We start from the raw sequence: 16,884 nt of genomic DNA, 5'->3' as shown, positions 1-16,884 counted from the left end.
ACAAATGTTTCTTCTGTTACATGAATGCTTTGTATATCATCATAATTTGCCATTTATATAAACTACATTTTTGTACAATAATTATTTACCATATTAACATTGAATATTATGAATGAAGAATGAAATATGTATACAGTATGATTGGTTTTAATCATTTAATAAATAAGATTAAGGAATCAAAATTTGAATTTTTTTTAAAACCCACATTTAAATTGTTTTATATCAACACACTCACATTTAAATTATGTTATACTAAAATTGAGAAAGGAAATGGTGAATGTGTCGGAGTATACGTTAGATTTCATAGCCATATTTGCATTTGTAAAAAAATTTAGATACCCAAATTTTCAATTATTTTACATGCCTAACTTTTATATTTTATGTAAGTAGTGTAACTTAAAACAACAGTACATTATGTAAAGAGAAATACAAATTAAAGTTATATCATGAATATTGGTCATGATTTTTAAAACTCAGAACTGTCAAGTAAATTTAAGACACAGTTCAAAATGTTCAGAATATGTCATACTTTTGGAGAATGTCGAGTAATCATGGTAATAGTTCATGCAAATCAAGACAAAACTGGTCTTTTCAGACTTTTTGACTTTTGTAGTTCATGATACCAATTTTCCTCAAATTTGACCTACCGAATTAAGTCTTTTCACCGAGTTTTTACTTAAATGACGAAATAAATAGGTAACTCATGTGGAGCAAATATATATTTATCCTTCCTGGAATACCTGATATAACCCCTGTTTTTGTTGGGATTAGTGTTGCTAAGTGTTTAGTTTTCTATGTTGTGTTTTGAATAATGTAAGCCGTTTTAGTAATTTTTCAATATTTTTTGGCCATTCCTTGTTAGTTTGTTTTCTACTAATGAGTTGAATATCCCTTTGGTATCTTTCGCCTCTCTTTTTGAATCATATGAAATGAAAGTAAATTTTTATTATAATTCATTAAGGATGTTTTAATCAACATGTTCTAAGATGGTGTTTCAGGGAAACCACATTACATTTCTTCTGAATGTTTAGTTGTTCATAACCTGATCTTTAGTTTTTTGGACAGGCAGAAAACAAATATCGTAACTCATTCAGAAAGCTTTAACGTACTTAAAATAATGGACAAGTATATTGGATGAATAATTTCCGTTCTTCTGAAAAATGTGCGGTACATGTCTATAACTTTAATTATGTAAACAAATACTAAAAATTTTGTAACTAATTTGTAAGATTAAACTATCCCAAATAAAAAGCAAATGGTGAAGCAGAGTAGTAAAACAATAGTTTATAGTTTTGATAGCTCTTCTTAGTTATTTTACTTGAAAGATAGTAACAATGTTTTCAGTTAACTGCTAGTAGTCTGTTGTTATTGATGTATTATTGTCATTTTGTTTATTTTCTTTGGTTACATCTTCTGTCATCAGACTCGGACTTCTCTTGAACTGAATTTTAATATGCGTATTGTTATGCGTTTACTTTTCTACATTGGCTAGAGGTATAGGGGGAGGGTTGAGGTCTCACAAACATGTTTAACCCTGCCGCATTTTTGCGCTTGTCCCAAGTCAGCAGCCTCTGGACTTTGTTAGTCTTGTTTTATTTTAATTTTAGTTTCTTGTGTACAATTTGGAAATAAGTATGGCGTTCATTATCACTGAACTCGTATATATTTGTTTCGGGGCCAGCTGAAGGACGCCTCCGGTTGCGGAAATTTCTTGCTACATTGAAGACCTGTTGGTGACCTTCTGCTGGTTTGTTTTTCTATGGTCGGTTTGTTGTCTCTTTGACACATTCCCCATTTCCATTCTCAATTATATATGATACCTTTGTCAGGTTGTGTTATATATAGCCCTGGCTCAGTTATTTCACTTGATAGATAGAAAAAATGTTCAGATATCTTTATGGTGGTGTGATATGTATAGCCCTGTCTCAGTTATTACCTGACAGTATGACGCGAAATCAAGGTCATACATATCAAATATATTAAAATTGATAATCATGACCCTGATTCCGCGCCAAAGTACGGGAATACAAAATAAACGGCTTTGTCTGAAATCTTGAAATATTCAATGAATATGACATTACACACAATTCTATGCCCAGACAGGTTGACAGAATTGTTACACGGGTTTCTCTGATTGGTGAGGAGTACACAATTTAATCCCTGCAAACGTTAACAGTCCAGCTAACTCGGGTCCCTCAGACATTGTAAGTGGTATACTATTTAATCTCTTCCAACGTTAACATTCGGGATAATATGTTTTTGACTTACACTATAATATAAAATTTTATCTTGTTTTTCATATGGAACCTGTTTATAAAATTAGTTGTTTTAAATATCCGTCAATATATTTTTTTTAATTTAAAAATTGTTGTGACCTTAGTAAGTTTACACTTGTTTTGCCACGACAGTGTTGTTTATTGACTTTCTCGTTGATGAAAATCCCAGATAATCCTCATAAACATTTTAGAATTACGAAACTATTTCAGCTATTTCAGTGTTTTATTCCAAACCATGTTAATTACAGTTAATAACCATTTTACCAGGTGCCGGTCGCTGTTTGGTCAATTTGTTCTACTACAGAGAACTGGACTTGTGTTATAAATTCGAAACGCCAATTCTAGTATCCCTTGTTCATGAAGATTTCGTGTGTCCAGGAAGTGAGCTCATGCGTATCGATTCCAATGAAAGACAAGATTATATCAAGCTTGTTACAGGTAATAAAGAACTAAAAAAAATGAAAACATCAGGTTATAAATTTTAATGCGTCCAAAGCGCTATTGTGGATTTAACTTCATCGGGAACACTCAGAACCGTATATTTGAAAGCCAAGGGTTTGTAATACCGAAAAGTTACTTAATATGTGTAAGTAATAAATCACTTTACAAACATGAAGTGTTATAATTATGAAAAGAATGCAATAAGATTACAGAAAAAAACAAGGAAAAAATAGTTCTTTATAACAAAAAATCTTAAGATTTCCAAACAGAATCAGTTTCAATCATTTCCAATCACACGTTAAAAAAATCAATTTCCTTTACTACCTTAAACAAAAATAATATTTCGAGATTTCCTTTCCCACAATGTTTAAAACATAGTCATCTCAGATACTCCTACAACAACTTTATCTTTAATACGTTTCAAGTTTTGCTGGATGTTACTACGTCTTTAAAAATATCATTCGTACTCTCATAACATCACTAAGATTTTGAGAATATTTACCAGAAGGAGTAGTTTCTGGACTGTTAACCCAATCTTTATTTTTTTTAAGTCAGTGGTTCAAAGTTCACGATGACAGCGGCCATGAAAGTACTCTGTTCTTGGTATTCATCAGAGATCTTTAGCAATATATGTAGGAATAATAACCCATGATTGAAAAAGGCCCCAATGAAGTCAATGGGTAAAAAGTCAAAAGTAACGTTTCTATTAGACCGTTGGTTTTCCCGTTTGAATGGTTTTACACTAGTAATTTTGGGGCCCTTTATAGCTTGTTGTTCGGTGTGAGCCAAGGCTCCGTGTTGAAGGCCGTACTTTAACCTATAATGGTTTAATTTTTAAATTGTTATTTGGATGGAGAGTTGTCTCATTGGCACTCACACCACATCTTCCTATATCTATCAACAGCATCAAATGTTTTCGAATAATATCCTTTGAACCATTCGTCTAAAACGTTTTGTTCAATTCACATAGGAAACCTCTTTTGATTATTTATACTTTAGAGAACACACTTCTTTCGGACAATATCGTTAATAAAATAAGAATGTATCACTCACGCAAGGGTAAAAAGTTTGGTTTGTGATACATTTTGTGGCAGCTGTGTGAAAGGTCACGTTTACAACAGCAATTAGTATACTGTAATTTTAGCGAAAAACGGTTTCTTCTCCACCATATGAACAAACACCCGAGATCGGCCTATGCAAGATTGGTGCTTCCGTGATAAGCAAATTTGGGAACACTTATTTTTTACATGCATCAACTAAATTAAGTCCTGAATGGATTATACAACATACAAGGATTTCTTTCCCTAATTTATAATTAATACAGACATACTTTTATTTCAGCTGACATCGGCGAAGTGTACAGTCTTGGAATATGTATACAAGGTAAAGAGACAGATGGAAAATGGATGTACAATGATGGATCTACAATGGAGTATTTCAGTTGGGAACCAAATGAACCAAGTGGAGACTCTAACATTATCATCATGTTTCGGAAAAATCAACACAAATGGAGGAATCCTAGTGTTACAAACACATGTACCTATATGTGTGAATATCGATCCCCTAACTAAAGTTGCTTAAGCTTTTCAAGACAAATAAACACTTAATCTCTTCTTCGAGTTTTACTTTTCTACGTTTCTTTTTGATACTAATTATGAAAATTAATTGAGAATATACTAATGCTTTAATATTTTTCTATAATATCCAATTCATATACTAAAAAAATCAAGCTGGTATCGTTGGTACATTTTGTACTTTTACGAGCGCATATGCTACCACAAGATTACCGGGACGTTTATATCTGAATACTACTGCTACTAAGTTTATTCATGTAAGCCATCAGTTTTTTGAGATTTTCACACTGGTCCAGGGCCATTTTCTATGTTACCCCCTGTATTTTAATTTAATTTAAAGCAATGCATTCAAATATGCTTAAATAACCTCTAGAAAAAATGTGTTAATTTCTTATAACTCCTACAAACATTACAATTTTTAATTTACGATTTATCTCCGCTGGCTCCATTGTACTGTCTAATCAACAGTTAGCGTAACGTAACTAAAATGTGAGCCATCATCATCATCATGCGAATAATGCAATAGAACAACAAAATAAAAAACTATATCAAAACTTCATTTAAAAGATAGATATTCCAAATCTGCAGCATGCAAGTATTTGATCAACCTTCAACTTGGAAGATTTTATTCGTATGACATCATGTGTTGTAATGACGCTTATCCATATCTAACTATGTAAGACATCACGTAACTTTGATGACGTAGCACTCCGTCATCTTTAGAAAATTTGCTCTTCAATAAACTAATTTTTCCGTTTGCTAGTTTTTGCTGATCTTTCCTTAGTCTTCTTAAATATATATTTCTTAACATGTTGAACCTGGTAGTTTTAATTCGAATGACAGTACGTCCCTGATCAATTCTAAATAAATTAAATGCTCTTCTTCTCCTCCTCTGTCCATTAAGTGTACTGTAAAACTAACAAACTTTAGTCTTCTTATACTTCAATTTAACAAATTCCTTAAACAAAAGTGTTAATTTGCAGCTATATTGTGATATCTGAAAGATATGTTTGGCGCTGTATCCTGTTCGAACAGTTTAATTCGTCGGCAAAGTACGTCCTTAATCGATTTAAAACCATGATTTTTTCGACCATGTTGGATTTTTCAAAATAGCGTCTTTGTCATCAATTATGTTCATATTTCAAATAAATTTACCTTTCTTATTTTTTTTTTTTAAATAACTTTAATAATATTTATTTTTTTGATGCAAAGAAATAATAATTTTGTTCTAATCCATGCAAATTGTGAAATCGGCATTAAAATACACAAAGGCACATATATAAATATGTACACACGTGTGTTTATTTCTCCAAAAAAAGGTCAAACAGCAGGTATAAGCCTGAAAAGTCAGGTAGATACAAGTGTACATAACACAATTATTCAGTTGTTTAGTTACGTTGTCCGTTAATACCATTCATGGAATTTCGCAGCATATTGTTTTAATTTTATGTTATACATTTTTCAAAGCTCTACTGCATTTTTTCTGTATGTTATGCAATAAAATAGACAAATTTCCAGATCAATAGGTTGTTTTTAATTTCAACGCAGCGAAATCGACAAAGTGTTTGCACACTAGTTTATGATAAAGATAATGATAAAATTATGTGGGAGGTAATCTGCAAAAGCAAAACATATGTTCATGTCTGAGTTTGAGCTAAATATTCATATTTCGAGGATTTTATTACGCTGTTGTGTTTAAAATTTGTTATAATGAATGGCTGTAAAGTTCTCTGTCGTACGACTCAAGGGCATTGATGGGTGATTTATATTCTTGTATATGATTGTTTATCTAAGGAGAGGTCTAAAAGATTTTCAATAAAACATAACACCATTGAGTTTAATATACACAGTATAACTTTGATTTCGCTATGATTATCGGAAGTGACTATCAAAATTAAATTAAAAAAATAATTTTACAGACTGAATAAAATGTATACAGGAATTGTAATACTTCAAAATGCTTGATTTTATTTTTGAATTATTGTATTATTGTGATTCTTTTTTTCATGACTGTACTCATACATAATAAAAAAAAATATTTAGATAATGTGTTTTAAATGTAGGTGTATCGAAATGACTATTTTTTAAGTTCTTTATTTGTAAACTTTAACTTGAAAATAAAACGATGTGGTATGATTGCCAGTGACTCGGTTTTCCACAAGAGACCGAATGACGCAAAAGCAACTACAATGAGCCATTTTCAACTGATATTTGTAGTTTGTACTCATGTTGTACTGTACATCACTGTCCCAGGTTATGGAGAGGATTGAGCACTTACGAACATGTTTAACCCCGCCACATTTTTTATGTGTCTGTCCAAAGTCAGGAGCCTGGAGTTCATCGGTTGTTGTTGGTTCATGGTTGTCATATTTTTGTTGTCGTAAACTGTTTCGTTATAAATTAGGTCATCGCAATTGAATTGTGTCATATTTTCATGTTGAGGCCTTTTTAGTCGACCTTTTGGTATTAGTTTTTCTCATTGTTGAAGGCCTTACGGTTTCCGATAATTGCTTACATCAACTTAATTTGTACTTTGAGGGATGGTTGTCTCATTGACAATCATACCACATCTCCTTCCTTTATATAGGTCATCGTGCGGGCAATGAGCAAAACTCATATCGCATAGCAACCTGTTAAAGGCTCCCAAGTAAAATTTGTAAAACAATTCAGACAAAAAATCTAACGGGCGGACTTACAAATATATGTATAAAACAAAAAACAAATATAACATAGAGCAACAAATGACAACCACTAAAATACAGGCTCCTGACTTGGGACATGCACACACACACAATGTTGGAAGGTTCAACATATTTCCTGGTGCCGAATTTTCCATAACCTTGTACAATGGTATAACAACACAACATTAGAACAAGCTATTGAAATCTGTCCAACGGGGCTCATCAGATCGATAAAAAAACATAGAAATAACTAACAAAAACACAAGTGTCAAAAGGTACGATTATCAGAGTACTCTCAGCTGACAAATCCTATAAATAAGACTAAAAAAATGAATGTACCTAACCAACATTAAAAAAAAAATGTGCTGTCTTAGATGAAGCGAATCAACGAAGACACGATACGTATCTGACACTTAGTGATTGTAACAAGCACGATTTAGAAGATAAACACTTTGAAGCCTTCGAATCTTCTATTGGGAGTGTTTATATAAAGATGATTGGTGCATTTGAAACTGTAGCTGTTCAACCTTCAAAATCAATGACTTTGAGTTGAAAGCAGTTTTCGATACATGGGCTAATGTAACTGTGTCTGTTTGTTTTTCTCACACAATGTTTTCAATTTAATGAACTTCCATGCAACTGTCACACAAGTGAGAGGTTTAGCTAGCTATAAAACCAGGTTTAATTCATTATGTTCTACAACCGCCGTGATCATGCTGCTCTTACAATGTTTGTGTCTTTTCAAGGTTCCAAGAAACCTTTAACTGAGCACACATAAAAGGTAAAAATGTAAAAACAATTGGGATACAGCAGTCAACATTGTGTTATAATCATCTTAATCACAATAAATACAAGTAACTATTTAATCAAAGAAAAACAAAAACAAAAATTCATACAAAAATGGAAGACAAGAATACAATAATGACCATAGCTCAATGGCACAAAAATACCAAGCCACACCAAAACTATACTATTTAATGTTAGAAATAAACAAAGACAAATAAAGAGAAAACTATAACACGTAATTAAAAAGATAAACAACGTTCGTACCCAGAAGCTACACATGAAGACCATCATGTTTTATTTCTGAAGTAAATACAGAAAAGTTATCAGCAAGGAAACTTCATCTCATGAGACGTTCTTTGTTTTAATGGTTTACATATAGGAAGTATAAAGACGACTATCACTGTAAAGGTGTCAGCACCAATTCAACTGATCAGCACAAAAAACATTGTAACTGTTAACAAAAACAACTCTTAACAAATGAATTGCCATAAGTAAAGCTTTTGAAAAAAAAAAATACATTGAAACCAAATTTTGCAGTCATGATTTTGCATTTTAATTTTTGGTTAATGTGCTTCACCTTATTTTCATTATTTCTCGTCAGAAAACCAGAGTGTTTTTAACAAAATACATTGAAACCAAATTTTGCAGTCATGATTTTGCATTTTAATTTTTGGTTAATGTGCTTCACCTTATTCTGTTAATGGCATAATACTTTCGGTCTCTCAGCTGTCACTAATTAATTCAAAATTGAGATTTTGCAGGGTGATTCATAATCATGTACACATAGGGTATATATATGTATATACAATATCGAGTGGGAAAATGGTATGCAAAAAACAAACGTACAACAAATTTCCAGAAGATCAAGGCAAACAACTTGATACTGATTCAACGATGCAACTGTAGTCTTGTTTCGTGGCAAATTAATACACCAAGACAATATAAAGTTATGGATTCTTTATTTCGTTATATATTGTAATCCAAAATAAACACCCTGTAATAACAATACATTATATTAATGGATGTAATATAATTAAGTAACTATATAAAAGATTTAAAACATTATGTTAACAATTATGAACAAGGAAAATGTTTACTTTTCCAAGCATTTTAATAATAAAAGAATACTATATAATTTCATTAAGTCGGAAATAGTGATCTCCAATTCTATTGTCTCATGAATACATCTAAATACCAAATCTAATCATAATGCATATGTCGATGCATTAGTAATACATTATAACAGTAATGCAATGAACTGTTAAATACCAAATTTAAATAAGCATATTTAAAAATAACATATACATGCAAAGCAAGAACATACGTGCAAACAAAGCATAAAGCACTTTCTAGAGCAGACAATACAATAAGCAAAACGCACATAGATTCAACATAACATAACCTACCTCACAGGTATTTGTGAAGGCTTGAATACAATAAGAGTACAATCACATCAGGTTGATGCCGACATGGTGGGTCATCAATATGGAATATACCTGCAGTACAAATATTAAATTCATAACTAACCTAATCTGCATATCAAAATAAGATAGTTATTATCTTTATCAATTTATGACTTTATTTAATATCTGAAATTATTATAAAACATTCAATCCATAAAACTCAATAGTTTAATCCATTTACTGAAATTTAGCTGTTTTATATAATTTACTGTTTTAACTATAAAAGCACAATTATTAAAGAGATTTAAAGTTCTTTTAAGTTTTCTATTACTACACTTACATATCACATCTACGCATCATTCAAACATGCATTTATTCATAACATTCGTAAATCATGCATACATTTAATTAGAAGGATAGATAATTAATATATTAGTATAAGAAGAATAACTGACCTTATAAATAGGAAAACCAAACTCCAAATAGAATATAATATTACAATTTACTAGACAATGAAAATGGTGTCCATTACACAAAGTGACCATGTAGAAATGTGAAGTTCCCGCCAAAGAAATTGACCACTAATCAATACCAATAAAACACAATTGAAACACCTGATAAAAGTCACACCTGAGCGAACCTGAAATATACACTCTGTATAGTTTAACCATGCAACAATATAATACTACAGTATTACTTATATATAAAAAACATATATCCTAAAATAACACTTTACCACACAACCGCCATGTAACCGCCAAATATAATCAAAATTGTCCAACAAAAATAATAACGAATATTTTTTTTGTGTCAGAACATCAACACTCGAAAGCGACCAACTGCTGAACAACAGATACACGAATGTGGTTAATTTGAAATAATTCTTATATGATTTTCATATCTACAAATACATAAATTGGTTTGGTTTATTATAAGTTTTTTCACTTGGTTTACAGCTACTGAACCACTAAAGTTTCCCGTTATTCCGTTTTCGCTCCGTTTTTCATTCGTTCCGTTTGCGTGTTTCGTTCATTCCGTTTCCGTGTCATTCATTTCATTCATTTCGTTCATTTCGTTTGAGTTCATTCCGTGTTACATTCCGTGTTCCATTCCGTTTATACACGGCATAGAATGATATCAAGCGTGTTGATCGGTAAACGTGTGAAGCTAATCATTTCGTTTTAGAACGTTTACAGCGTGTGTGAACGATATATCATTCTAAAGCGAAATATAATTTGGTTCGTTTCACAGTCAAATTTCGTATTTTATAATCACATCAACTTTATATGATGATTAATTTCCGGTTAAAAATGGCGGGTGCCATGAAAATTGCAAAGCGAAGTTTTCAGTGAATACAAGGTATTATGCACTCAAGACCTCTCAATTTTACTTTATGAAGAAACAATATAACCATCAAAATGAAATTACCCAAGTGCTTATTCGACGAGGAATCGTATAACTTTAACAAAACGAGTTTTGCTCAAGAAATCAAGTTACCTCCCCTTGATCATGTTTCGAAAAACAAAAACATTCCTTACGAAGAAATCAAAACAAATCAGTACAGAAATGCTGCTAAAATGTACAGTTTCAAAACAGATGGAAACCGTCTCCTAATATGGATCAAAGCTTTAATGCTCCGATATTGGAAACAACTCGGAAGTGACCCAAATTATTTAATAAACTGGACAGATAAACGACCATCAGACACTCGTGAAGAAATACAAATAGATGTTGATGCACTAATTAAAGGAAGTAAAGAAATAGATCACAGAATATACACATTAACAATTCATTTAAGCACAGGAACAATTACAGTGCAAGGAACACATTACAAATATTTTGGCACAAATGAATTTCCAGTCTTGAAACAATTTGTAAATAAAAGTTCACATATCCAACTAAGTTGGACATCACGTTACTTTTGTGACGTATAATAGCCGCCATTTTGTATTATATTTCCCCATATAAAATGCATATATGCTTCAATAAAGTTTATTTTTCTCATAAACCTGACCCGTTTTCTTACTTTTGCAAATCAATCCTTGATATTCAAACACATTTCTATCAAACAATGTTGGTCCTAACAGTTTAATTTTTGATTAAATTCGGTCAAATCGGAATCGTAAAACATGCACTTTTTCTCGTCATTTCTCCGTTGACTCAATGCTAAATTACCGATACCCATGTCTTCTTTTACATCAAATAAAGAAATTCTTTAAATAAAACACAATCTTTGCAAATCGATTAAGTATATTCAAACATATAGCTTGCGATGAATACTACTTAAAACAGTTTAATTTCAGGGCAAATTCGGTCAAACATCGATTTAAAAAGGGTATTTTCCGAGATTTTTCAAAATGGCGGCTGATGTATCATCTGGAAATGTTGCATCAAATCAAAGATTGCTATAGTAAGACTTTCCTAGAGTATATTTAATTTGTCATACAGAATCTCTGATATTTCTGTTATTTTCCTTTAGTGATATTTCGATGTCATTGATTTCAAAATTTCTTAATAAAAAAAATATTTTATGTGTGACACGGGAACATTTATTTTGACAGATATTCATCCAGGAGATACTGAGTCAGAAAAAAGTTTACAATATCTATAAAAAAAAAATCTCTTCTTTTTTTAAAGGTGTTTTCTGTATATTTTATCTTTCTTTAGAAATAAGCGAAAAAAATCAATGTCCAATTATAATAGATTAATATTCTATACCTTTAAAATTTCATTCCTTGACCGAACAGGTGAAATCTAACTTGGGTTATAATGTTACATCATAATATATTGTCAGGTAGACGTGCAAACCAAAAGCAACCAGGTGACATTCAACATCCTGTCAGTGTGTATACATGTATTACCAGAGTTTAAATTTTGTGATATACAAAAGTTTTCATAAATGTACAAATAATTAAATATCTTCTCCTTCCCGGGTGCGTCTAAACACTGCTAAGGAGTCCTTAGTGCACTAAGGACTGCCTTAGTGCACTAAGGACTGATTACATGCCACTAAGGACTAGATGGGGTGCTGTTACATGTAATTTCTTTTCATATTATGGAAGAAATTGTTATTTTATACATAAATTTCAAATTTTATAGAAAAAAAATCATAAATAAACGAGACATTCAACATTATTTAGACACGTGCCTGTTTGTCTTTGATGTGCCGAAAATCAATGAACCGTTTGACACGTGTCAAATTATATAACTGATTACACGGGAATCCTGCTATCTATTTTGTTTAATCGACAAGTTTGGTAAAGTGGGATCCTGATAAATGAATTGCTGTTGAAATTTTATAAAAAAAAATCAGAATGAGGTAGTAGTTTCTCAAGTGTATATTTCTTGTAAATAATAAATTTGTCACCAGAGCAATATATCTAATGTCAGATTTATATTTGATGTTCATATTAATAAGTGACTGAAATATATATTTTTTAAATATTTATTTCACATTTATGATTTATACATATATTGTTTGAAAGTACGTGTTGAAGATTGGATAACCGGCAGAGGTGTTTGTTGCTTTTTCATTAAACTCATCTTGATCTTTGGCTGTGATAAGTCCGGTAGAACCGAAAATTGAATGATCTAATACTTCGTAGCGTTTTTTTTGTCGTTGGAACCAATTTTATTTTTCATGTGGTCGGACACAATATCTATAATGGAACTGTGCGTTGTACAAGTATCTCTATATTGTTTATTATTTCTTGAAAGGGAGCTTGAATGTGATGACAGGCGGCGACGGACATGTGTTTGAGGAATAGACTGGTATAGAGCTGGAACACTTTAGTTTGTTTCTTGTGGTGCACTTTCAAAATTTATTTTCATATATAAAGACAATAAGCAATGTATTACTTGTCAAAACGAAACCAATAAGATAATAAAATTGAGAATGGAAATGGGGAATGTGTCAAAGAGACAACAACCCGACCATAGAAAAAAACAACAGCAGAAGGTCACCAACAGGTCTTCAATGAAGCAATAAATTCCCGCACCCGGAGGCGTCCTTCAGCTGGCCCCTAAACAAATATATACTAGTTCAGTGATAATGAACGCCATACTAATTTCCAAATTGTACACAAGAAACTAAAATTAAAATAATACAAGACTAACAAAGGCCAGAGGCTCCTGACTTGGGACAGGCGCAAAAAATGCGGCGGGGTAAAACATGTTTGTGAGATCTCAACCCTCCCCCTATACCTCTAGCCAATGTAGAAAGTAAACAATACGCACATCAAAATGTTATGTATTTTTATACTTCATGCAACCACGCTAAGTTGATATATGACCTGTTTTAGCAATATCTTTCGGGCCTTCAACAGTGAGTAAAGCACACACGATACCACATGGTCATTATTTCATAAATTATTTCGTACAATATGTAAAACATTTTTATTATTTTGTATGCCCCACCTGGGAACAGTATATCTAACAATATATATGTTCCTGGCCCAACTACAATAGTAGAGGGGAATTATGTTTGCTGGTCTGTGGGTCCGTTTGTTCGTTCGTCTGTCCGTTCGTTCCGCATCAGGTTAAAGATTTTGGTCACGGTAGTTTTTAATGAAGTTCAAGTCCAATCCACTAAAAATTTAGTAAACATGTTTCCTTTGATGTTATCTTTCTAATTTTAATGCCAAATTAGAAAAGTTTTTACCCCAATTTCACGGTCCATTGAACATAGAAAATGAAAATGCGAGTGGGGCATCCGTGTACTTGGAACACATTCTTCTTTCAACTTCTTTTACTTTTAGAAAAAATAAATGTGGAACATATACAAACAAAAAACTACCGTATGAAACAGATATCAAACTATGTGAAAACCCCGATGAAGCCACATGATTTTTTCTCTCAATTCCATCGTAATTTTTTAGTGAAACCATATGTATATGCACGCATCTTTGTCAAAATTAAAATAAAAAACAAAACACTTATAAATATATCTATTCCTTTTGTCTTCGTATCTCTTGCATAACAAGCTGACCACACTCTAATTTATTAGTCATTTAGTTGTAATCAAAGTCGTGCCATGTCTCTGGTCGTGCACATGTGGCAAATAACTTTGTCGGGAAAGAAGTAAAACAAAAACAAAATTATTTGCTCTTCAAGTTAATTAATTTTAATAAGAACAATACATTTAATTATAAATATTAAGCATTAATTTTCGATACAATCGTTTATTACTTAAAATAAAAAGATTATGATTGTTTAATCAGTTGTTATGTCGTATGGCTCGTGTCAAACGGTTCATTGATTTTCGGCATATCAAAGAAAAACGGGCACGTGCCTAAATAATGTTGAATATCTTGTTTATTTATGATTTTTTTTCTTTAAAATTTGTAATTTATGCATTAAATATCAATCTCTAACATAATATGTAAAAATAATACACATAACAACACTCCTTCTGGTCCTTAGTGGCATTGTATAGTCCTTAGTGCACTAAGGAGTCCTTAGCAGTGTTTAGACGTACCGCTCCTTCCCGTGTCAAATCAGAAGAATTTTGTTTCATAATAAACTTTAGGAAAATATGAATATTATGAAAATTTCTTTAAAAAAATATATTTTGCATAAAAGGCGTTCAAATATTTATATGTTTCTAGAAATATTCTGATTCAAATTTTAATTTAAATGAATTTCGATCATTGAATATGATTTTATTGTTATTTATTTTTGAATTCAACATTTAAAGTTAAATCCAGGCAATGAATCGATATTAAGTTTAAATTGTGTAAAAAAAAAGAAGAGTTTTTGTAAACATTCCAACTAGGACGTATAATACGATTGGTCTGGTTTTAACAATATTGTATACCCGATTTTTGTAAACATTCCAACTAGGACGTATAATACGATTTTCTGGTTTTAACAATATTGTATACCCGATTATATCTATCGACAGAGTTATCGGTCCTGAATAGGACTGATATAGTTGGGTATGAAAACTTAATAGTGAAAACAAAAGCGAGGTATCAAACATGACCCACTCCAACATAGAAGAAAATAAAGACGAACCGGCACTTGATAATAGTCAGACTACTCTCAAAGAATTAAAACAAACTGACGATATAAACGTCCAAGAACAGACAATTTCTGACGTAACTATTATGAAGTTAGTTTCACAAACAGATTCTCTTTCTGACACTTTTCACACACCAGCAATATCCCAAGAAAATATTCTGGACCTCGACAATGCTGAACTACATCGTTGCCTAGCTGAAAGCACCCCAAAAATGAAAACTAAAAAGAATCCAGATAAGGAAATTAAAAAACTATGGGAAAAATTTGAAAATCAAGAAAAATTCAACGACAAAATCATTAAATTGACCTCTGCGCTTCAAAAACAATTTTGTGAAATAACAGTAATGCAATCAAAAACCAACCCACCCCATATGAAAGAAAACACTGAAGCATTAGAACATTTTAATACAGAGAAAAACAATATTATATCAGAACTAAAAACCTGCCTCTCTGAGAAAAACAAAATTATTGCAAATCTTCAGGAACAATTAAGAATTCAGGAACAAACTATTTTAGACATGAAAGTTGAACAAAGCACTCTTACTGGTCAGTTTCAAGAAGAACAAGCTGTCTCAGAGACCAGAAAAGAAACTATAAATAAACTAGAACTTGAATTAAATCAAGTCACCGACACAATCTCAAAATGCAAAAAAGTCAAACCAACACCTGAGAAGGATAAATCAAAATCAGTTGTAAGTGATAATGTGAAAGTCAATGTGTCAACACACAACAGATTTAGTGCATTAGAAGATCAAAATACAGAAGAGACCAGAAATATAGTTAATCACAAATTGCTAGACGCATTAATTATAACCGACTCTCATGGAAGAGATCTAGATCCATCCAAACTTTATAAGTACAGAAAAGTAAATGTACACGTTCTCCCAAGAGGTAAAAAGACTATTCAAGGTGCCCATGAATATATTGAACAAACTGATATTCAAGCCAAAAACATTCTTGTCATGGTTGGTAGCAATGATCTTTCACAGAATAAATCACCAGATATCACAGCAGAACACCTCAGTAATCTCAAGAATCTAGTCAACAGATTTCCAAATACTAACATTCATGTTTTTCCTTTATTTCATCGTCTCAATGAAGAACTTTTTAACCAAGATGTAGATATAGTGAACACGAGGCTCGAACGCCTAATTTCAAACTCTCTTTCCCTAGTCCGAAACGACAACATCAATGTTAGAAACCACCGTTACTATCATACTGATGGAGTACACCTATCGATCAGTGGAAATTTTGAACTTGTGCGTGCAATAAAATCCCACATGAATCCAGTTCTTGGACTAAAAGACTACCATAACTACAATCAATCTGAAAATATTCATCAATTAACAACTCCACGCAAAAACCACTTACCAGTTCAACATACCATGCCGAACAAACTTTTCTCGCCAGCTAACTTTGAACATTCATTTTATGATCGTCCAAATGCGAATGCTTTCCGTGAGCAACGACCACTAGTCCCTCCAGAATCTAGTCAACCCAACTGGTTCAGAGACCGTGAACTGATTATGAGGCTTTTGAATATATAATTTGTTAACAACATTGTAGTTTATAGATGTTAGAGTGTACATATAAAATTTTGAGATACTCAGTAATTAATTACTCAAATATCATTTTTGAACTGTTTTATATTTTTCTCTTATTCTGTTTGTAAAATTTTTACTACAGTTACCATGTATGTAAT

The sequence above is a fragment of the Mytilus trossulus genome, chromosome 6, assembly GCF_036588685.1.
Source record: "Mytilus trossulus isolate FHL-02 chromosome 6, PNRI_Mtr1.1.1.hap1, whole genome shotgun sequence".
Taxonomy (NCBI): domain Eukaryota; kingdom Metazoa; phylum Mollusca; class Bivalvia; order Mytilida; family Mytilidae; genus Mytilus; species Mytilus trossulus.
The sequence above is the reverse complement of the archived record's forward strand: the minus strand, read 5'-3'. Positions refer to the sequence as shown.